The 22,805-nt window shown below is 37.3% G+C and overlaps 1 long non-coding RNA gene across 1 annotated transcript; it reads left to right on the top strand.

The window, feature by feature from the left end:
• The first annotated feature begins 15,867 nt into the window (after positions 1-15,867).
• On the top strand, positions 15,868-18,200 carry LOC127074910 (uncharacterized). Its single transcript, XR_007786137.1, has 2 exons — positions 15,868-16,726; positions 17,880-18,200. It is a non-coding gene; the product is annotated as an uncharacterized LOC127074910 (long non-coding RNA).
• Positions 18,201-22,805: the final 4,605 nt, after the last annotated feature.

Below are 22,805 nucleotides of genomic sequence, written 5' to 3'. Positions count from 1 at the left end.
ATACTAATTGTGGTAAGTAGTCACTTCTAAGAGAAAAAGTCTACTGCAGAAGCTATTAATGGAATGGCGTAACTACATCTCAATATCCAACAGATTCAACGCTACTTCAACTCTACTTCAACTCCTATAAATAGAGAAGAAATCTCATTCAGTAAAAACAAGAAATCACTAGCCAAAACTATACTGAAATCATATCACGCTCAAGAAAAACATCCTTGTTCTTCAAAGATTTTCACTAAGCTTTTGCTTATCAAGTGAAAAATTTGTTCTTAAGTTTGTAATATTTGCTTTCTTAGAAGCACTCTAGATTACACATCTTGTATCTAATTTTTTATTTGATTTCCTCAAGTGACTCTTTGCAGTCTGTAGACTTGAGAGGACTAAGAGATTTTCTTCTCTCTTAGGGGTTGTTTGTAATCTTTTAAGATTAGTGGATTAAGTCCTTGTTGAAGGCGAAATCACCTTGGCCGGGTGGACTGGAGTAGCTTTGTGTTATAAGCGAACCAGTATAAAATCATTGTGTGATTTCATTTTGCAAAAAGCGCTTATTTTTCAAACAATTCAAACCCCCCTTTCTTGTTTTTCTCACCTTCAATTGGTATCAGAGCCCCGGCTCTGTTATTGATTTTCTAATCAAACACTTAACCGTGTAGAGAGATCCAGTACGAGAAAAACAATGGCCCACTCAAATGAGAAAGATTCTTACAATGCCAAGCCTCCTGTTTTTGATGGAGAAAAGTTTGATTACTGGAAAGATAGAATCGAAAGTTTTTTTCTGGGTTATGATGCTGACCTCTGGGACATTGTCACAGATGGATACAAACCTCCAATCTTAAATGGAGTTGAAGTTCCCAGAAGCAAAATGTCAGAAGATCAGAAACGTGTTTTCAAGAATCACCACAAGGCCAGAACAATACTTCTAAATGCTATATCATACAACGAATACGAAAAGATCACCAACAGAGAGACGGCTAAAGATATACTTGACTCTCTGAAGATGACCCATGAAGGAAACTCCCAAGTCAAGGAGACGAAGGCTCTGGCGCTGATCCAGAAATATGAAGCTTTCAAGATGGAAGATGACGAAGCTATAGAAGCTATGTTTTCCAGATTCCAAACTCTTATTGCAGGTCTTAAAGTGCTAGACAAAGGATACACGACTGCAGATCATGTTAAGAAGATTGTCAGAAGTCTGCCAAAGAAATGGAGACCAATGGTTACTGCTCTGAAGTTATCAAAGGATCTGAACAATATCAGCCTTGAAGAACTTGTTAGTTCTCTCAGAAGCCATGAGATAGAACTAGAGGAGGATGAGCCTCAGAAAAGGAACAAGTCAGTGGCGCTGAAGTCCAGACCTGAAAGACGGAAGTCAGACAGAACCAAAGCCCTTCAAGCAGAAACTGCAGACACTGATGACTCTGAATCTGAAGACTCTGATGATGAAGAAGAACTGTCCTTACTAACCAGAAGAGTTAAGCAACTCTGGAAAAGAAGGAACAACAACAACTTCAGAAGATCAAGACCCAGAGGGGATCGATCAGAGTCAACTTCAAAAGGTAAACCTAATAAAGATATTACCTGTTTTGAATGTAAAGAAACAGGTCATTACAGAAATGAATGCCCCAAGCTGAAGAAAGATAACCCTAGAAAAGAAAGCTTCAAGAAGAATACCTTCAGAACAAAGAAAGGATTAATGGCCACCTGGGACGATAGTGAATCAGGATCATCAGAATCTGACTCTGATGAACAAGCCAACGTAGCATTTATGGCTACCACATCCAGCAGCTCAGATGAAGAATCTGAAGAGGTATTTTCTGAACTTTCTAGATCTGACTTAGAATCATGTTTATCAGAAACTCTTACCTCTCTTCAGAAATTAAAACAAAAAATTAAAGACATTAAAGGCCTTCTTAAAGCAAAATCTGAAGTATGTAGTAGACTTGAGACAACAATTCTAGCAAGAGATGATACTATCAGATCTCTAATGATAGAAAGAGATGGAGCTAAAACAAAAAGCTTAGAATTGGAAGAAACGTTGTCTCAAGCACCACAAACTTCAAATGAAATTATTTATAAATATGAAGAAGCCTTTCAAAAATTTCTGAAGAATGGGATAGATAGGAGTATTATGGCATCCATGATTTATGGAGTAAGTCAGAATAATAAAAGGGGAATTGGTTATGATTCTGAGAAAGATAAACCCTCTACAAGTGATCAAATTAAATCTCCTTTTTCATACCACTACACACACACACAAGAACACAAATTTAAAAATGCTAGAAGACCCAAAGTTGTGAGAAACTCTGGGAAAACTAATCTAAAAGGACCCAAGAGATTCTGGGTACCGAAAGATAAGATTATCTATGTTGCAGATATCCTATGCAGCAAAGTTCAAACACCAGTCATGGTACCTGGACTCTGGATGCTCGCGACATATGACGGGAAGAAAGTCTATGTTCCAAAGCCTGGAACTTAAAGACGCTGGATTTGTAGGCTTCGGAGGAGATCAGAAAGGAAGGATCAGAGGCTCCGGAACTATTGGTAACGGTACTCTTCCCTCTATATCTGATGTTCTTTATGTAGAAGGATTAATGCATAACTTGTTATCCATAAGTCAATTAAGTGATAATGGTTATGATGTAATCTTTAATCAAAAAACGTGTAAAGCCATTAGTCAGAACGATGGCTCTGTCCTTTTCACAGGCAAGAGGAAAAACAACATTTATAAAATAAATCTTTCTGATTTAAAAGATCAAACTGTTAAATGTTTAATGTCAGTTCACGAAGAGCAATGGGTATGGCATAGACGCTTAGGCCACATTAGCATGAGAAAACTTTCTCAGCTAACTAAACTTGAGTTAGTCAGAGGCTTACCTAAACTGAAGTTTTCTTCAGATGCTCTGTGTGAAGCTTGTCAAAAAGGAAAGTTTTCAAAAACATCTTTTAAAAAGAAAAATGTTGTTTCTACCTCTAAGCCTCTGGAGCTTCTTCACATTGACTTATTTGGTCCTGTGAAAACAGCATCAGTCAATGGAAAGAAGTATGGACTAGTAATCGTTGATGATTACAGCCGCTGGACATGGGTAAAATTCCTAAAGCACAAGAGTGAGTCTCACTCTGTATTCACCAGTTTCTGTTCTAAAGTGCAAAAAGAATTTGACTCTAAAATTGTTAGAGTCAGAAGTGATCATGGTGGAGAATTTGAAAATAAAGATTTTGAAGAATTATTTGATTCTAATGGAATATCCCATGATTTCTCCTGCCCTAGAACTCCACAACAAAATGGAGTTGTAGAGAGGAAGAATAGGACACTCCAAGAAATGGCCAGAACCATGATCAATGAAACAAATGTAGCAAAGCACTTTTGGGCAGAAGCTGTAAATACAGCGTGTTACATTCAGAATAGAATCTCTATTAGACCTATTCTGGATAAGACTCCCTATGAACTGTGTAAGGGAAGAAAACCCAACATTTCATATTTTCATCCTTTTGGATGCATTTGTTTTATATTAAATACTAAAGAACATCTGAACAAGTTTGATTCCAAAGCACAGAAAGGTATTATGTTAGGATACTCAGAACGCTCTAAAGGCTATAGAGTATACAACACAGAAACCAAAATTGTGGAGGAATCAATTCATGTTAGATTTGATGATAAGCTTGACCCTGAAAAGTCAAAGCTAGTTGAAAAGTTTGCAGATTTAGAGATCACTCTGGTAGAATCTGAGAAAACTCCAGAAGCAACTGTCACTCCAGACTCTGAAGAAATTAAATCTCCAGAAATTCCAAGGAAAGTTAAAAGTCGCATTAACGTATCTGAAGATTTGATCTTGGGAAACAAAGATGAACCTGTTAGAACCAGATCTACCTTCAGAACTTCTGAAGATATTCCTCTGGGACTAGTGTCTCTGATTGAGCCTACGTCCTGTGATGAAGCTCTTCAAGATAACGATTGGGTGGCAGCTATGCAAGAAGAGTTAGATCAATTCTCCAAGAATGATGTCTGGGATCTCGTTCCAAAACCCAGAGGCACTCATGTCATTGGAACCAGATGGGTTTTCAGAAACAAACTGAACGAGAAAGGAGAAGTTGTCAGAAACAAAGCACGACTGGTAGCTCAAGGTTATAGTCAACAAGAAGGTATTGATTATAATGAAACTTTTGCTCCAGTCGCGAGGTTAGAATCTATTCGTCTTCTTGTATCTTTTGCTATTAATCATTCTATCAAATTATACCAAATGGATGTCAAGAGTGCATTTCTTAATGGTTATATTTCAGAAGAAGTGTATGTTAATCAACCTCCAGGCTTTGAAAATTCAAACTTTCCAGAACATGTTTTCAAACTTAAGAAATCTTTATATGGACTTAAACAAGCTCCCAGAGCTTGGTATGAACGTCTGAGCAATTTTCTTCTGGAACAAAATTTTATCAGAGGGAAAGTTGATTCTACACTCTTCTGTAAAAACCTTAATAATGATCTCATGATATGCCAAATTTATGTTGATGATATTATTTTTGGTTCTGCTAATATCTCTGTTTGCCAAGAATTTTCTAAGTTAATGCAGGCAGAATTTGAAATGAGTTTAATGCAAGAACTAAAGTTCTTTCTGGGAATTCAAATCAATCAAACCCCAGAAGTCACGTACATTTATCAAAGCAAGTACATTAAAGACGTTCTGAAGAAGTTTGATATGACTGAATGCAAATCTGCAAAAACTCCTATGCATCCAACTTGCATTCTGGAGAAGGAAGAAGTAAGCAACAAGGTTTGTCAGAAGCTCTATCGAGGTATGATAGGCTCTCTTCTCTATCTGACTGCTACTCGTCCTGATATTCTCTTCAGCGTCTGTCTTTGTGCCAGATTCCAATCAGATCCTAGAGAATCTCATTTAACAGCTGTTAAGAGAATTCTTAAGTATCTGAAAGGAACTCCTAACCTGGGCCTGATGTATGAGAAAACATCAGAGTATAGGCTTTCTGGTTATTGTGATGCAGATTATGCAGGAGATAGAATAGAACGAAAAAGTACTTCTGGAAATTGCCAGCTTCTGGGAAACAACTTAATCTCCTGGGCTAGCAAAAGACAGTCAACAATTGCTCTATCAACTGCAGAAGCAGAATACATCTCAGCATCACTGTGCACAACTCAGATGCTCTGGATGAAGCATCAGCTAGAAGATCTTCAGATATTTGAGAGTAACATTCCTATCTTTTGTGATAATACTGCTGCTATTTGTTTAAGTAAGAATCCCATTCTACATTCCAGAGCCAAACACATAGAAATAAAACATCATTTTATTAGAGACTATGTTCAGAAAGGGATAGTAACGCTGAAGTTCATTGATACAGAACATCAATGGGCAGATATCTTTACTAAGCCTCTAGCTGAAGATAGATTTCTTTTTATCTTAGAAAATCTGAACATTAAAAATTGCCCTGAGTAAAATTTGGCTCTGAACATGTAAAATGAGACTCTGATAAAAACAAATACACTTCTGCCTCTGACTCTGATACTTCTACCAAGTTAAGAAGATATCTGAGTTAGAAATCTTCAGAAATCCTTTGGTATTCCTGAAGATCAGATACATCAACACGTGGGGAACATGCGTCTAACCCTAGAACTTCTAGACAGCTGTCAAAAGAAATCAAAGGTCAGAACGCTTGAAATCTCCTCGAGCAGTGTGCTTACTGTTGGGATTAGACATTCATTAATGAGCTGTAATCATTTTTCCCCCAAACGTGCTATTTTGGTTTTTGTGCTAACGCTGGTATGTGTGTCGTTTTGCATGTGTTTTTACCCTTAGTATATAAACACTTTCTCTCACTTTTCACACTTATCACTCTCACTCACTCTAAAACCCTAAACCCTTCTCTGAAAGTTCTCTGCAAGTTCTTCATCTTCTTCAATCTCCATCATCTTCATCAACATGGACGCTCAACAACAAGAACTCTTCAACCATTCTCAACAAGTGGAATCTAGTTCCAATACCCAAACCTCAAACACTCAAACACCCACGGTTATAAGCGTCACCACAACCCCAGTTTACAAAGAACCTCACATTCTTGACCGTGAACAACACATTCATCTTTCAACTCCCTTTGAAGGTTTGGATGTACTGTGTGAATCGCTGGTAGATTTTGAGAACTTGAGAAGAAACGGTGTTGATCTTACTGAAGATCTTCGCAAGCAAGGTTGGGAAAACTACTTCGACAGGCTTTATGGTCCAATCTACCCTCTTCTGGTGAAGGAGTTCTGGAGATGTGCAGATGCTGATGACCAGTTCATTGTTTCTTTTGTTCTGGGAGTGAAGATAGTGATCACAGAAGGATCCATTGCCTCTCTGTTGAATATGGAAAGTAGTGGAGGTAAAAGGATTTACAACATTCCTCCAAGGTCAAAGCGCATCACTGAAGTCATCAACCCTACAATCTTCAAACCTAATGTTGAAGGAAACCCCTCTAAGAACAAGGAGCTTCATCAGAACCTCCGAGTTTGGCTGAAGATCATTCTGGGAACAATCCATCATCGTCCAGCCTCCAACTCTTCAGATTACATAAATGCAGATCAGAAATGCATTTTGTACTGCATCCAGAAAGGTATCAAGATCAACCTCCCTACTCTCCTCTTCAGATATCTGAGAGATTCAGTCAGAGAAACGAGGAATAATATGAAGCCCAGATCCTACATTCCTCTGGGAAGATTGCTCTCTGATGTCTTCATTGAGCATGGCTTGGTAGATGATCTGGAGAAGACCAGATGTATGGATGATCTGGCAATTGACGTGGGAAAGCCTCTGAATGCCAGAAACCTGAAGAGTATGGGAATCATCAAAGACATTAGAGTCAAGCCCACTATGGATGTGTCCTGGGAATGTCTAAAAGATCAGAGGAAGATGCCTCATGGCCTGGTCAGATTCTTCAAGGATGAGCCCAGAGACGCTGTTGCCCTCTATCTTCATCGTATGCTGGAAGAAGGTGTTGATGTTTCTGATTTCCGCCTTGAAGACTGTCTGGACTCTGTAGAAGATCTTGTCAGATACAAGAGAGGTGTCTCTGAGAAACAGATAGCTGCTGAGGCAAGGAGAGCAAAGAAAGCCAGACTTGGAGAAACTTCTGGCAGCAAAACTTCAGCACCTCTGAATGTCTCTTCTGGTAAGTCTATTCCTCCTGTCTCCTCTGCATCTATAATGGCTTCCTCTAACCCTCTCTCTTCACAACCAATATATACCACCTCTGAAATACCACCCTCAATCACCAGAACCTCCCAACCAACACCAGTTCTAAACATTGCTAGAACCTTCATTCCTCCCTCTCAACCTATACAAACCCACCAAAGCACTTCTTCTTCCTCATCTTCTGAATATGAATCACCCCCTTACCTTTCCCCTTCTTCTGACCAAGAGTTATCTGATCATGAGTCCTCTGATCAAGAACACTCTGACCCTAAGTCCCCAACAATAGCTGAAATTTATGCTAAAAATTTCGCTCCACAACCCACAAGACAATCTGAAGTAACCTCACCACTCCAAACTTCACTTCCACCACAACAAACAACAACTCTCCCCTCTGAAACTCAACCATCTGATCCCATCACCTCTTATATCACCCCACCAATTATTCCCGCTGTACCTGGACCAGACTCTGACCCATTAGACCTAAACCCACTCTATGCTTCATCCCCCAGTCTTCAACCAGAACCAGATTCTGAATTTCAAGCAGAATCTGAACCTCAACCAGAATCAGAAACTGAACCTCACTCTCTAAATCTCAGCCCTCAAAACTCTCCACCTCATTCACCTGAACCTGAACCTGAACTTACCATACCTACCCTTGAGGAGGCCATTATACAGGTTGCAGAAGCTTCAGTCCAGAAGATCAAGTCTCTGGCTAGAAACTCTGAAGTTAGTGATGATCCTAAATCTGTTAGGACACACTGGAACAGAGTCATTAGTTGGATGACCTCTGAGTCTTATAGGCTGAAGAGTATCTCTGAACAAGTCAGAAATGGCTACATCAGAGACTCTGAGGAAAGACTCCAAGAGAGACTGGCTAGAGAAGCTGAGGCCAGAAGATTAGAGGAGGAAAGATTGGCTAGGGAAGCTGAAGAAGAAGCAAAGAGGTTGGAAGAAGAACGACTGGCAAAGGAAGCAGAACTTCTAAGGATTCGGGAAGCTGAAGCCAAGGCTCAGGCAGATGCAGAAGCCCAAGCTGCTGCTGAAGCTGAAGCTCAGCAGGCTCTGATTCAGGGGGAGTCTTCCTCTGCGATCCCTCTGATTCTTAACACTCTGAAAGAGATAAAGCAAGATCAGCAAGAGATCAAGAAAGATCAGAATGAGCTTCGTGCCAGGATGGACAAGCAAGATGCCTTGAATGAAAACATCCAGAACATGTTTGCCATGTTGCTTCAGAGACTTCCTCAACCTCCGAACCCTTAGGCACTTAGGATTTATTTTGTTTGCTTGCCTAGTGTTTTTGCTTCTGTCTTCTTTTTAGCTCTGATATTTTCTTGGATCTGATGTTTTGCATGCTTTTGTGCCTTTGTGCTTCTGTTTAATGAAATGTTTTTCTCTTTATTATTCTTTTTATTTTTTTTTATGCCTTTTTGATTATGCCAAAAAGGGGGAGAAATTATTAAATAGCTCTGATGAAAATTATGTCTAAAACCTTAAGCATTCTGCAACAATTATAGAAATAGTTCTGATAAAAATAGCTCTGATTAATTAATAGCTCTGATTAAATAACTCTAACATTAAATTTAAGAATTTGCAGAAAGTTTCAGAAATCTCATTACTTGAAAAGCTCTGGTAAGAACTTCTGAACTCCCTAGTACTAACTCAGGGGGAGCTTTTGTCTATCTGATCTAATATTTTTCATGTTTCTTCTGATAATTTTATTTGTTTTGTCATCATCAAAAAGGGGGAGATTGTAAGAACAAAAATTGTTCTACAACAGATTCCATGATTTTGATGATAACAAAGGATGAAACCAAAAATGGCACCCTAACGAAAAGTTTCTAAGTGTGCAGGGTTCTAAAGAAAGAAGAAACAAATCTGATGATGTCATCAGATGCAAAACAAGATCAGATGCAAAATCTCAAGTATCAGAAGCATCTAAAGTGGAATCTCATTCAAGAAGCTCTGACTCTGGACAAAACTACAAAGTATCAGAAGCATCTGAATATGAAGTAAAGTCTAGAAGCTCTGACTCTGAATTAATGCCTTCTGTAAACTCTGGAAGTTATCAGCGCCATCTGAACTTTCAAGAAATAACATCAGAAGCAAGATTCTCCAGATACACGAAGACTCTAATCAGAATTGTTAATCATGATGAAGTAACGTTTAAGCCAAGTTAAAGTTCTGCAAATGAATTTCCTCAATTAGAAAGAGACGTTAATCTCCACTTCCAAGAGAGAAGATACTAATTGTGGTAAGTAGTCACTTCTAAGAGAAAAAGTCTACTGCAGAAGCTATTAATGGAATGGCGTAACTACATCTCAATATCCAACAGATTCAACGCTACTTCAACTCTACTTCAACTCCTATAAATAGAGAAGAAATCTCATTCAGTAAAAACAAGAAATCACTAGCCAAAACTATACTGAAATCATATCACGCTCAAGAAAAACATCCTTGTTCTTCAAAGATTTTCACTAAGCTTTTGCTTATCAAGTGAAAAATTTGTTCTTAAGTTTGTAATATTTGCTTTCTTAGAAGCACTCTAGATTACACATCTTGTATCTAATTTTTTATTTGATTTCCTCAAGTGACTCTTTGCAGTCTGTAGACTTGAGAGGACTAAGAGATTTTCTTCTCTCTTAGGGGTTGTTTGTAATCTTTCAAGATTAGTGGATTAAGTCCTTGTTGAAGGCGAAATCACCTTGGCCGGGTGGACTGGAGTAGCTTTGTGTTATAAGCGAACCAGTATAAAATCATTGTGTGATTTCATTTTGCAAAAAGCGCTTATTTTTCAAACAATTCAAACCCCCCTTTCTTGTTTTTCTCACCTTCAGATTCTTCCACTTTTGAGGATGCTCTCGATACATTCTCCAACTTTCACCAGGTCAGAGAAACCGAATGACGCACTGCCTATCATTATTCTAAAGTATGGGCTCTACAAGGTATCCATAAACAAGTCAACCACCTCTTTCTCTAATACTGGTGGTTGAACGTAAGCCGCTAACTCTATCCATCTTTGGGCATATCCTTTACAGGATTCATTGCTCTCTTGAGATAACACTCGCAACCGAAGGCGATTGTGAGCAATGTCTAAATTGTATTGGTAATGCTTCACAAATGCAATGAACAAGTCTTTACATGCGTGGATGTGACTTTGCTTTAGTTACATATACCATTTTAATGATAATCCACTGAGACTGTCTTGAAACCAATGGATGAGAAACTTGTAGTTGTGAGAGTACCCGACCATTTTTTGATAATACATTGTCAAATGAATCTTTGGAAACCTAACCCCTTTGTATATTTCAAAATCCGGTGTCTTGAACTTTGGAGGTATTATCACGTCTAACACTAGGCACATGTCTAAAGCATCCATCTCAAAATCATCATGTCCCTCTATGGCTTTAAGTCGTTCATCCAACTCACAATGCTTTTCAAAAATCTCAATAACTTATGGTCTCTTGTTTTCATCACCGGGGTTGCCCCCTGGGAATTTGGCATGGAGAATGCAAAACTATGATACTCAATAGCATCATGAGGTGAGGAATGTCCATCTCGGACAATGGGATGCTCTTGTATAATAGGGTCTTCAACAGGGATCCGCAAAGGCTGAAGTTGAGCATGACCACTTATTGGAGGTGGAATGACATTCTTAATGATGGAAGTCCTTTGAATGTTGTCCTCTCTCTTTTCCAAAGCTATCATAGCCTTCATTAATTGGTCGAACTTGTTTTTCATCAAGTCAACGTCTTCTCTTTATGCAAACTGGTTTTTCTCCTCTGGGTCCATGATCTTTCGAGAGTTGCATAAAGTCAGATACGGGTGTCCAGAAATTAGTTATGGGTTATGGATAAAGGAATATAAGGTTTTTTTCTTTTTTGAATGACATGCAATGATATATGAATGGATGCAATGTGATGCCATATATTTTTTTGTCCTTTTTTTGGTACATAGGTTCATAGGTCCAAGGTATAGATGGATTTGATTGCCTTTCACACAAAGGGTTCTCACCAGGTTTGATCTAGGGCTTCAAACAAGTTTTTAGAAATGGTTCCCAGAGTCATGGATTCACCAAGATTGTTTGTTGCTTGCGGCAACTTACTTGTCAGACGTCAACTCCTTGAAGGGGATCTACTCTGAGTGAGGTCCTCATGCCGACCCTAACAAGAACTACATCTAGCAGAACCACACTACACGACCATCAATCCTAGTAAGCCAAATGGGTTAAAGGTTCTACAAAAGGTCGTAAGAGTCACGGACCCTAACAAAAACATTAAAGCTTACGACAACTTACTTCCCCGATGACAACACTTTAAAAAGGATCTACTCTAAGTGAGGTTCTCGTGCCGACCCTAACGAGAACTAGACATTATGGACCCGCACTACTCAACCATCATCCTATATTAAGTTTGTACTCTAGACTCAGGTATGGAGTCTTTCCCATAATGTTTTGCAATCAAAGTATCAATCCAATACCATGTCACAATAGAGACATATAAAATATTATGATATATAACACAATAGAGATGATAAAAGCAATAGATAAAGAAAAAACCACATAAATAAATCAAACCCCTAAAAAGAATACGACCTCGCGAAATGCGTCGAACACTCACGGAATGACTAACATAGTCGCCATCTAACTTTATTTATTCCCAAAAAAGGGAAAGGGAAAATATCAATTAAACCACAATAAGAATGGCTAAGATTATGGTTGTCGTAACCAAATTGGGTTCAGGAGTCGATTACGCAAGGGGAATGTATTAACACCCCTCATGTCCATTGTACTCAATGGGAACTATTTAGTTAGTTTGTGCTTAAGTGTTTGCTTTAAAATGTTTGGCTTTCTAGAGTTTAAAATGTTTAAAGAGAAAAAGAAAGGGGTCGCAAAAAGTTTTTTATTAATGTGCCTGACAAGATTGCAGGTCTTGCTCATACGAATCTCCGGGTGCGATGGAGAACTCAAGGCTATATATTTCTAGGTAGAAAATGTTTGTTTGTTCATTAATTTTAGCAAAATCTATTTTGTCACAATAAACGGAAAAACATTTCTTACCCAAAACGATTTAGAGGAGTGGGCATTTGCATCACATTGGATGGATTTCTACATATTAGCATTCATGGGAAAACGCCACTTATCTCAACTCCCACATTTGTGGACGAAGCATTGTTTTGCATCGCCTCGGGACAAAAATATTTTCGTTTGTGAAAAGTGTTTGAAGATCACGCGGCAGAGAGAAAAGAGTTTGATTGGTTGGATGTCTTTTGGGTTGAAAGACAAGTATTTATGACTTGCAAGCTCTTACAACTTGGGTCTAACACTTGGTTTGATGGTTTTTGAAAGGATTTTAAATCAGTGGTGAAAATGGTTGAAGGATGAATAGAAAGTTAGAATCGTAACCCAAAGGTGCGAATTGGATCGCAAAGGGTGAAAATTCAAGTGTAGTGACACGAACTGTAGCACAAGGCATAATTCAACGCCACACATAAAATCGAATCGAATATGTACAAGGCATTCAACACCATAAAGGATACAAGAACATACAAAATATTTACAACACATATCCACCATAAATGAATCAAAAAAGTAAATTGAAATGAAAACGTGCACGGATTAAAATCATGACACAAAGACGCTATTCAATGTCGCGTACGCGAAGATGTGCAAAGTTACCATAAGAAATTCAAATTCAATTTTGTAACGACGTTGGACCGTTGTATTTAACACAAATCAAATTGCAAAATGCTAATGCGTAAGCGGTCATCACAAATAAATCGAAACACAATAAATAATAAAAATCAATGAAAGAATAAGTTGTAAATTGAAAGTGCGAATTGGTAAGAAGCACAAGTGTGGATTGTCGTTATGCTAAACCATCAGACGCACATACAAAATTGAAACCCAACAACCTATAACTAAAAATTCGCACGTAAACCAATAAAAATCAGTCGTTAACTTTCTACGCTCAACATGATCATTGCAAGATGAATAAAAAATATGCAAAAACCAAACTCAATAAAATGACATGCAAAGAAAAAGTAAATTTTAACGCGCGCGATTTATAACATAATGCAACCAAACAGGCAAAATGTAACGCTAAAGTGCCAATAAAATCAGCCCGCATACGCATCAACAATGTTATCAAAATATCAAACTAATTTTCGATAGAGTAAAGGCATATGTATTATGTCGAACCCGCAGATTTATCTGATTCAATCACAATAGAAGCAACTCACGTGGTTGACGATTAATCGTGGTTTTCTTCTTTCCAGCATGTGCGTATGCTCTACAATATGGACACATGTGAGTGACTGTGGGCGACTCACGTGTTGAGATATTGATGGCCAGTGAGAATGAGAACTTTCAGATAGGTGTGAAGGGTGTCGCGCTGTAAAAAATACCCGAGCGCATCGCACACTTGAAGTACAACAGAGTCACCACCAAACGTTATTTATTCCAAAGGGAAGGGAAAAAAATATAAAACCCAAATGGAAGAGAAAAAGGGTAAGGAAGCCGGTTATGCAAGGGGAAGGTATTAGCCCCTCTCACATCCGTTGTACTCAACGAGAACCATTTTGATTGTTCTTTGCACAAATTGGTGTTATTATCTAAAGGTTACTTGCGATTGATTTTATTAAAAGGGGAAATAAGTTTATTAATTAATGTGCTCGCCAAAGATTCGAACCCTCGTGCATATGTATTCTCATAGTGCAATGAGAAAATCAGAGCTTCACAGTTCATGGTAGAAAACTATGAATTTGTTGATTATTTTTAGGAAACAATGTTATAATCATATCCTAGAAGTGCTTTGATGTTAGCTGATTTTGATCCTGGTTTAGATGCTCTAAGCTTTTAGTCTGACAACTAAGGAATATATTATAACAATTATTTTATGAAAAGAAGTTGTTGTTTTGAAAAGAGTTTGTGAAATGGAATTAAAAAAGTTTGTGAATGAATTGGAAAAGATTTGTGAAATGGTGAAGTTGTTGTTTAGTATGGTGAAAGTATTGTTTGGACCAAGATTGTGTTGTTTGAACCCATATAATGGTATATTTGAACCAAAGAGTGTGGCGTTTAACCAATAAATGGTGATTAGAAAATGTATAGTTGTAGGGTTTTGCCTATATCCAGGGATCAAGACCTACAAAGAGGGGGGGGGGGGGGGGGTCTGCCTAAGCCTGAGTCTCACAAGTCAAACATGCATGAATGGGGCTTGCCTAAGCCTTAGTTTATGAAGGAAAACATGCATGAAATAACATGTCTAAGCCTGAGTCTCACAAGATAGACATGCATGATAAAGGGTTTACCTAAGCCTGAGTCTCACAAGGTAAACATAAAAGAAAAGGGGGTATGCCTAAGCTCGAGTCTCACAAGGCAGACATGCATGAGAATTAGGGGTTTTCCTAAGCCTGAGTCTCACAAGGTAAACATGCATGAAGGGGCTTGCCTAAGCCTGGTTCTCACAAGGCAAACATGCATGAAAAGGATTTTTAACCATGAAAAGTGATTAACCCATGATGGAGGTGTTTAACCAATAACCGATGATTAACCTCAAGAGTTGTGTATGGTTCAAAGATAGGTGCTTAACCTAGAGAAGGTGGTTAGCCCATGAAGGAGGTGATTAACCAAGAGAAGGTGATTAACCTCAAGAGTGTATGTGTTTTCAAAGAGTATAGTGTTTGGTCCAAAGAGAAAAGTGTTGTTGATGTTGATTGTTGAAGTGTTAGTATGATGATGAAAGTTGAAAGTTGTTTGATTTGAGTTGCACTAAAGTTTATTAACGGGGGAGAATACTTTGAATAAACGGGGAATATATCTCATATTCAAAGATATCCATAATGAGGATAAGAATAATCCCTCTCATTCTTCTCCATTACTTAGGCTCGTGGTGCACAATTTGTATCATAATTAACATATGTTTGAAGTTTAAAAAGAGTAAATTTTTGTGTTTTGAAAGGGATGAGAAGATGTGCTTGAACGAATGAAGCTCGCCACTATCAAATCTTGATGTCCTCCTATCTCTAGGATCTTGAATGTGAATCTTGAATTGAGATTTACTTGATGGATCAAGTAGATGCAAGTGTAAAGGTCTAATTCAATCAAGTGATCAAGGAACTTATGATCACTTGAATCAATAGGGATCCTAAGGGAACATGTAATTTGTTCATGAAAAGTCATACAACAAAAGGTCTTAATTCACAAAAATGTAATTAATTGATCAAACAAGCTTGATCAACTAATTGGTCAAGAAATGATCAAGCTAAGAGTCATTACAACAAGCACATGAAATTATGAAGAAGAAACAAGGGAATTGTCAATTGAAATTAAATCATGATAAACCCTAATTTCCAACCAAATTTTGTACTTAATAAAAAAAAACCCTATATAGTTAACTCAAATTACAAGATTAACCTAATGAAAATCTAATCTAATGAGTTGCATATTTTTAATGTCTACTAAAAAAAAAAGTATTTTTAATACATATTTTTATGAGGTGTTGTTAATGTTCCACAAGAAAAAACAAGAACAAACAATAATAATTAAAATACACAACTCACTCTGCCAAGGAGGTGTGATTGGAAGGAAAGGGGTGTTTGGATATCAAATTGGTGCAAGACCCATTGCTAAGCCCATATGCTATGTTTATTTGAGTTCAGAAGGAGTAGGGGAGGTGAGTAAGAAAAACCTGGGTGTAGGGAGCAAAAACTCCTTGGGCTTATAGTTTTGAAGCCCAACGTGAATGAGGGGAAAGGGTGGAGAAACCTCAGATTTCAATTCATTTCATTTTTCCTCCATCAAATACGCTCACCCCCTCTCTTATACTCCTCTTCGCCAGAAATTGCTCCGCCGCGCCGGAGGCGGTGGAGCTACCCTGAAAAACCTCAAACCATCATCAATAAACTCAGCTTTTTCTCCTCTTTCTACTTCTCAACCTTGATTTTATTGATATCTGCCCTAGCCTCTCAATTCGAACCTAAACCTCAAGAACCCAAAAACTCTGAACTAAAATTAAATGATATTGGAACCTGTACTTAGGTCAAGTCCATAAGGCTTCTATTTTTCAATTCAAGAGCTGAAGAGTGGTAAATAGATTAAAGCCAGGCAATGAAGAATCAAATGTGATGTGCTTACCTACAAAGCAGAGGTATGCTCTGGGATATGTTGGAGCGGTTGAAGAAGAAGATGCAGAGAAAAAACCAGAGGATGCACCAACAACGAAATGCTTCAAACTTTAATTCTTACTATTCTCGTTCCTTCTTCTTCTTCCAAAATTAGTCTGTAGGAACTATGTGTTGTTGTTGCTGTTGAGTGAGGAGAGTATAGAGATGTAGAGGCTTAGCTCAGTTGAAGCAAAACTTCAATGTGAAGTTTTGCTCAACAATGGAGGATATTGAGATTTGAGTGTGTTGGTGAGATAAGAGGAGAAAGTGAAACTGTAGAGTGATGATGATATGAGAGTGAATGTGACTGTTTTCCTTGATTGAAGATGAATTGTTGTTTATATAGTGGGATTCGAAATTGAAATGGAGGGAAGTTCATAACTATTTTGGTCAGTTGTTAAATTCAGTTAATGTTAGCTTGCAAGTTAGTTAGGGTTAGCTAACAATGTTAGTTGATGTTAATTGAGTTAGTTGTTTTTGAATTAGTCAGTTTGGAAGTTAAGCTCGAGTTAGTTTATGTGTTAGACTTCAACTGAACTGTTAGATGGTGTTAGGAAAAATCAGTTAGGTTAATGTTCATCAGAAGTTAGTATTTTGAATTGTTAATGAAAATTAGGTGGTTAGTTAATGGTTTGAACAATTTTGTTAGTTTTGGGATTGGTTAGTTTAGTTAGTTGATCAATTAATGACTAGTTGATGTTTAAATATGTTGGTTAGATCATTGGAATTATTATGTTAGTTGGTTAGAATGTTGAACTGTGATATTGATCAAGTCAGTTTAGAGAAAATGTTAGTTATTAATGTTAATGTTAGCAGGCTGCTAGTGAATTACAATTGGATATTTGAACTGCTATGTCATGAAAACTTGTTAATCAGGTTATTGTAATTAGCTTGACTGTTAGTGATATGCAATGGAAAGAGTTAGGGTTATGTTAATTTCCATTTGATAGTTAGAAAAAAGTTAGGTTAGTTATGTTGAACTGTTAGTGACAATTAGTGAATTAGTTTAGAAAAATGTTAGTGGATTTTGAAATCAGTTAGTGAGTCAATGTGGCATTAGTTAATTGTGTTGATTGAATTAGTAGGAGTTAGTTATGTTAGTTGAACTGAACTGTTGGATTTTAACTTGACAAAACTATTAGGTTAAAACTATTAGGATATCACTTGTTGATTGATTAGTATCAGAAGTTAGAGGATTTGGCCATTAATTGAATGATTAGCTAGCTGAATTGGTTAATGTTAATCATCTAAAAGAGCTACTTACAATTATATGATAAAATTGGTGAGTAATGTTGTGTTAGATATGGATATGATAAGGTCAAAACTTTGATGTATGCCATTGGACTTGTTTGGATGTATGAATATTGTATGGTTGGTTATACATTGATGTGTATATTGATAATGTGTATGAGAAATGGTGATTGGACTGTCATGGTGTGTTTATTGAATTGTATTATGGCATGGCGTGTTTGATTGTGTATATGGCATGTATGGCTATGGAGTATCATTGAATGCAACTGATGTTTGTTTACACATTGCAAGGTTTTGGATTTGGTGTAGCATGGTGAAAAAAGAGAATTCATGGCATGGCAATGAAGATTTTGGTACAAGTTTTGAACATGAAGATAGCATGGAGGTGTATCATGATAGGAAATGAAGAAAGCTTGGAGATCAAAGTGGTAATAGGTCTAGGGTTAAGTTTACTTTGGTCATTTGTTTGACCAAAAAGTCAACAGTTGACCAAAAGTCAACCTTAGGTCAAAATGTGATTTTTTTGTATAATTTATATTTTGGCTTTTTATAATGAAATTTGATGTTGTAATTGAATATTGGCCCTTTGAATGTGATTTGTAACTTCTCTCACAGGCTATGCACTTCCCCTCTAATTGATAAATTTTGAAATTTGCAATCCTTGAATCTTATTCTCATACCACCATACAAAAAATTTCATAAGAAAACTTGACCAACAAAAGTCAACCTTCCATGGTTGACTTTGTTGACCAAAGTCTAACTTGTAAATGACTTCCAAATTCTTCTATCCATTATGTAATCCAACATAATCCAAAAGTTTATACCAAAGTTAGGGATCCCTAAAGACTTAGGACAAGAAAGTAATCAACCATAAGTTTGTTGTTCCCTATTAGTCAAGATGTAGAATTATGAACCCACAAGCTTGCATACCATAATATAGTGCCCTGTATCTTAAATAATAAGAAACCTTTGAGTCAAAGATGTTATTTAAAAAATGCAAGTGCAGATGAATGTCTCATGATAGATGATTAGGATAAGAGTATGCATGTGAATCATGAACCAACGGCCATATGAAAAAATGAGAAAAAGGTAGCGAAAATTTTGGGGTATGACAAATGGGAACCATTTTAATGGTTATGAGAATAAGATTATGCATGCTGACTTTGGTGGTGAGAGAAATCTTTGAGTAATAGTCATTGTCGTAAAACTTTATGCTCCTGAATAACTAGGGATATCTTGGATATTCGGAAGTGAAATTGATGTACCACGCCTATCCTTATGTCTTGGAGAGTTAAATGGTGGTCAGAGGTGCGGTGTTTGCAACATAGAAGGGTGGTTCAGAGGGAGTTTATCGGAGGAAGTAGACGAGGTGTTGGTGTTGTTCACCGGTGGGGTATGATGTTTGGGTGGATGTTGTGGTGGTGATTAAAGGCTACACCGATGATGGGTTTTGGCAGGAGCTAAAGGGTGTATGGTAGGTGGGTGAAGTGAGTTTTGAGGTGGTGAGGGAGTGGTTTAGGGTGTCGCTCACATGTGGGAGCAGAAGGAGGAGGATATGATGACGTAGGAATGTGGTAAGGAGAAGGCCAAAAGTATGAATGGGGAAGAAGGTAAGAGTTGAAACAGAAGAAAACAAGGTGGTGGTGTGGATGCAGCTAGTCCGACGTGGAAAGGAAGAAGAAAATGAAAAAAAATCTTCTTCCGAGTCTTTGAGAGAGAGAGTCTCTAGAATTTCGGAATGTCTCCTCTTCTTATTTTTAATTGAACGCCTTTCAAAATACAAATCAGAGAGAGAAATCCCTCATTGGATGGTTTTTGAAATCAATGGTCAATCCTTTTTATCTAGAAGCCATGTGGATTGTAAGGGTTTCTCCTCAACTCAGCACAAAATTAAGTATATATATACATTGCAGATGATACAATGCATATGATGCAAATGTCATGATGTATGCATTGGTATATTAACCGATGGGCAAAATTAGGGTGTGATAACTATAATAGATATCTTAAGAGAAATAAGCCCAAGCATACCGACAAAGATCTAATTAATTTTAGAAATACTCATCCACCAAAGAAGGATCATAAGCAAGGAGATGATGAGAGCACATTCTATGAATATTGTAAATTGGGACACTATAAAACTACATGTCCAAATCTAACAAAACATCATAAAAACAAAGAAAAGGTTTTATACAAGACGAAGGGAAAATCTCCCAAAGGTCGTAGAGCCTACATCGCATGTAAGGAAGACGTAGATAACTTCTTTTCCGACTCCTGCTCGAGTTCAGATGATGAGTGTTCCAACTTTTTCTTGGTGGCACAAAAGAAAAGTGGAACTTCGAAGGTATATGATTATGAATCTGAAAATGAGTATACTTATGGTAAATTGTCTAGTGCGTTTAATGCCATGTATGATGATTTCGTTAAAGGGTTTAACAAAATTGCTCTCCAAAAATAAATCATTGATACACTTGAACAATAGATAATGAATCTTAATCATGCTTTAGATTGTTTTAGGGAAGTTCATACTTCTCTTATGGAAGAGCGTTGTATTGTTTCAGATACTTTAGCTGAAAAAATAGATATTATGGAATGTGTTAACTGTTCAATTTTAAAAACTGAGATTGAAACTCTTAAAGGACATTTGACACATGTTACCACACTATCTAATACTTCTTCTAGTTCTTCAAGTGAAAGAGGAAAGGTTTTTAAGAAAAACCCTCATGTCACTAGGAGAAATAGAATGAGTGTTTCATCTAAAACTATTTGCCATTATTGTGGAGATAAGGTCACATTAGGCCTCTTTGTCTTGTTAGGAACATTCAAGTTCCCAATGGTATAATGACATGGATACCTAAATGTAACTAAACTAACCCTGAAGGACCCACTAGTTAGGGACCTAAATTACCTTCTTGATTTGTCACATGAACGTCTTACCTCCACAAAAAGATTGTGGTTTCTAGATAGCGGATGTTAAAAACACATGACGGGAGATGCTTCCATCTTCATCAAGTTCGATGAGAAGGAAAGTGGCCGCGTCACCTATGGAGACAATAGTAAAGGTAAAATTCTTGGTTAAAGTGTTGTGGGAAATCCTTCCATAATTACCATTGAAAATATGTTGTTAGTGGAAGGGTTTAAACACAACTTGCTAGGTATTAATCAACTATGTGACAAAGGGTATTTGGTTTCGTTCGATACTCTTAGTTGTGTAATTGAATATTGTGAGAGAATTCTTTACCTTGAATTAATTTTTAATGATAGCAAATTGTGTGATCATCATCCAAATGTTGGTTGTGCATTGCATTACATGATACATGTGTGTTTTATTATGTTTTTCATTGTAGCACCTCAAATTTGCACCTCTCATTGTACATACCATTTCATATTAGGTCATAACATATCATGATGCATTGCATAGCATTTGCATTGTCCCCAGTTGCCTCAAGTGCAAGCAAGCAAGAATTAGGTCAAACTGATCAGGAGATCAGTCAACTAATCAAGCAAAGTTGTTTCACAAGGAGCAAAGGCCTTAGGGTTTGTCCATCAAGGTCACATGCCTTGGGGGTCTTTTTGAAATGTTCAAGTCAAGGGTTGAAGGCTCAGATGTTATCAATCAATGCAAAGCCAGGACAGAAACCCTAGATAATCAACAGTCAGTCAAAGCAGTGGATGGTGGCCATTCTTGTGGAATTTGGGCACCATGGTCATCAATCAAGAGTTCATATGTCTTGTTACATCATTTGAAGTCAGAGTCTCAAAGAACTAGGGTTTGGAATTCATCAGTTCATGCATAGACAGTCAAAAACCCTAGAAAGTCAAAGTTGGTCAACTGTGGTTGATTCTTTGGTTCTGATGGATGGAAATGGTTTGAAGGAGTTTATTCATGTCCTAATAAACCTCATATGTCATGGCAATCAATATCATTGAAGAATTTGAAGCAAACCAGAAGATTTCCCAAAATAGAAACTGGACCTATAATTTCAACTGCCAAAAATAGAAACTTCTTGATCCTCAACTTACATCATGATACAAGCTTCAAATGAATTTTTGCCCAACATGAAAGTTGAAGATCTTGTTCTCCCATTTTCAAAAAGTCCAAGAACTCCCAAATCCCATGTATGGTTGTCAAGATATGATCAATTCATTTTCATCAATTTTTGAACTTCAACTGAGCATATCTCTCAAACCATAAGGCCAAATTTGTTGGGGTTTTTTCCTACAAACCACATTTTTCATCCTCTTTCCAAAAATATAAATTTCATGACCTAAAACCTTACCATTCAGAATGGCATTTTTGGACCTATTCCTTTAAAAATCCAAGTTTGACTCATAGTTGACTTTTTGATCTATGGACTTTTTCTTAATTTGGCCAATTGGGATTCACTTGATATCATATTTGTGACTTGCTCCAAGCATAATTTCATGTCCATTTCATCATTATGTCATAATTTTGGCCAAAGGTATAAATTGGTGCAATTTTGCAAATGGCATATTAAAAACAAAAACAAGTTGACAATGCATGGTGCAGACCAAAAACAGTGGAGTTACAAGCCATTGTGCAGCCTGTTGAGGCCCAATTCGACCAACCCTTGGCACCTTCCATTTCCATATGTGTAATTAGCAAACTTTGGCAAAAGAATTCACAAGAACAAAACCATGCTAGCAGCTCAAGTACAGACTATAAACAGCTTTTGCTAAGGCCAATTGCAGCCTGTTTTGAGGCCCAACTCGGGCAATCCATACCCTCCTTTTCACTTGTGCACACAATTGGTAAATATACAAGTGATGCATTTTAAACCAGACAAATTTAACACTTGATTGGCAGACTACAAACAGCAAAATTAAAGGTCTGTTTACAGCTTGTTGTGAGGCCCAAATCAAGCAGCATTCCACCATATACCTCCATATGCATCTTTTGGCCAAGATTAGCAATTTCGCAATTTGGTTCAAATAAACAAAACAAGCTTAGCATTCAATTAACATGGTTTAAACAGAAGTATATAATATGTTTTCTGTCACTTTGAACAACCCTAGCAGCCTCTAACAGATCATAATACATCCATTCTCTCTAACTTGCACTTTTGCACATTGTTTCTTTCTGGCCAAATTCTCCAAACCCTCGAGTTTCCTTTGGTTTCTCCATCATCCAAACATCATTTCAAGCTCATTCCCATCGCTATTTCATAACTGGAAGAGGGTTACACGACTGTGCTT

The sequence above is a fragment of the Lathyrus oleraceus genome, chromosome 4, assembly GCF_024323335.1.
Source record: "Lathyrus oleraceus cultivar Zhongwan6 chromosome 4, CAAS_Psat_ZW6_1.0, whole genome shotgun sequence".
Lineage (NCBI taxonomy): Eukaryota > Viridiplantae > Streptophyta > Magnoliopsida > Fabales > Fabaceae > Lathyrus > Lathyrus oleraceus.
The sequence above is the reverse complement of the archived record's forward strand: the minus strand, read 5'-3'. Positions and strand labels throughout refer to the sequence as shown.